Source organism: Chrysochloris asiatica, unplaced genomic scaffold, assembly GCF_000296735.1.
Source record: "Chrysochloris asiatica unplaced genomic scaffold, ChrAsi1.0 scaffold00004, whole genome shotgun sequence".
Taxonomy (NCBI): domain Eukaryota; kingdom Metazoa; phylum Chordata; class Mammalia; order Afrosoricida; family Chrysochloridae; genus Chrysochloris; species Chrysochloris asiatica.
Window position 1 is genome coordinate 33,415,245 of NW_006408522.1, and position 2,381 is coordinate 33,417,625.

Sequence of the window (2,381 nt, forward strand, 5' to 3'; positions counted from 1 at the left end):
ATAAAACATTTAAAAAAAAAAGTACGAGGAGATACTGAATGGTTTAAAATCAAGAAAGATCGCATCCTTTCACCATAGTTATTCCACGAAGGTGGATTATATGAAGAAAAATGTGGTATTAGTATTGGGGAAAATCAAATGACAATTATTGCATTAGGAAAATCTGCAGCAAAAGACCTCTTTGAAGTATTAAAGAGTAAAGATGTCAGTTTGAGGATTAAGTTGCAAAAAACAGCTAGTAAGTAGACCTTGGATTCAAAACAGGTCTAATTCTAGAGCCTGTGCTATCTCCTATTTTAGTTGATGTTGTGAAGTGTCATCGAGTTGATTCCAACCCATAGCAACCCTGTATAGGTTTCTGAGGAGTGGCTGGTGAGCTTGAATCACCGACCTTGTGATTCAAACTGACTTTGCAGTCCAGTGCATTAACCCACAGTGCCACCATCTTAAGCTCACATTCCCCTCTCCATCCTTACATAAATTCAGGAGACTTAAGGGTACATCTTTAAAAGTTGACTAAAACTTAATCAGAACTTAATTATTGTTTAATGCTGTCGAGTCAGTTCCCACTCATAGTGACCCAGTATAGGATTTCCAAGCAGCAGCTAGAAGTTCAAACCAACCTGTGGTTCAAACCCACATTGTATATCAGCACATTAACCCACAGCACCACATCAGGACCCCTAATCTATTGTACTGTGTTATCTCTGAGATAACCCTCAGGCTCAGCTTATTTCAAGTTTTGGTGTGTCAGCCAGCCTATTGCTTCATTTAGGATTCAAACAAGGACCACTCAAATTTTTAGTTAGAAATTACAGATTTAATATTTTGAAAAGGTGTAATAGAAAACAATAATAATAATTTTTAAAAAACCAACAAGCAGGCATACTGATATTCATAACAGGAAAGATTGTTGTTGTTAAGTGTCGTTGAGTCAGTTCCAACTCACAGCCACCCTGAATAGGATTTCTGAGAAGCGGTTGTTGGGTTTAAACTGTCGATCTTTTAGTCAGCAGTCCAGTGCTTATCGTATAGCGCCATACCAGGAATCTATCTATCTATATATATAAACTAATACAATCACATGAAAATGAAGCTTTGAAACCAAGTCTGAGCTTGAACAGACCGCTGATGAAATACATATTGAAGGCTTTGCTAAAGTGTTAGATTAATGTTCAAACTAATATGACCACTCTTCTATATTCCAATTGCACAAATCAATAAGTACACTTCAAAACATGATCCTTGGTTGTTCACCAGGACTTTTTTTATTAATGATCCTATTTCCTTATGAAAAATGACTTTACTCATCATATTTACTGTGTTCTGAAGTTTTCTTGTGTTAAGGAGTATGACGAACACAAAGCCCCTGTGATACAAAGAATGCAACAGTACAAAAATGCCAATGTATACATTTTAACATAAAAAAGAACCCCAAGTCTGAAAATAAACCAAAGCTAGCCATACTACTGATGCATAGTCATAACTTTTAAGATGTTGTTAATTTAAGTATACCACTCCCTATTGTAGTCACAATAATCTTAAACCAGAAAAAATATCAGAATACTTCACAAAATAAATCTCTAAGATTTTATTAGAATGTGCCATTTTTCTTTTCTTCTCTGTGAACACCCACATGAATTGCTTAATGTGTCAGAGGTTCCCAAAACTACCCCCAAGTTCAATGATTCACCAGGAGGACTCATAGCTTTGAGTTATTATAGTGATAGGATACAAAACAGACTAGAAAAGGGAAAAGGTACATGGGATGAAGTCCAGGAAAAACCAGGCAAAAGCTTTCAGAGTCCTTTCCCAGGGAGTCACACAGGATGCACTTAAATCTTCCAGCAACAAGTTGACAACACGTGTGAATGTTGTCTATCCAAGCAGCTCATTAAAAACACAGGGCACAGGATTTTTACAGGGGGCTAGTCATGTCCTGGTGTGGCGCTGTGGGTTAATGTGCCAGACTGCAAAGCCGTTTGAACTGCAAGGTCTGCGGTTCAAGCTCACCAGCCGCTCCTCGGAAATCCTGTACAGGGTCGCTATGGGACGGAACCAACTCAATGGCACATAACAACAACAACAGTCATGTAAATACCCTCTAACAGACACCAAAACTGCAGACTCCCAGAAAAAAAGCAACTCTTCAGTAGAACCCACACAATTAGCCACTCTTACCAGTTAGTGTGATGGGAACAATCTTGAGATCTAAGTTCCTAGATACCAGTCAAAGTAAGCAGGCCTTTCAAAGTCAGGCTTGTTGTGTTAAAACTTTAATATTTAGAGGGCTCTTTCAGTATTATTAGCAGAATACCTATAAATACCCAGGGCACATCTGATTAGAAATACAAAAATAAGTAATTGATGTTCACTTAGCA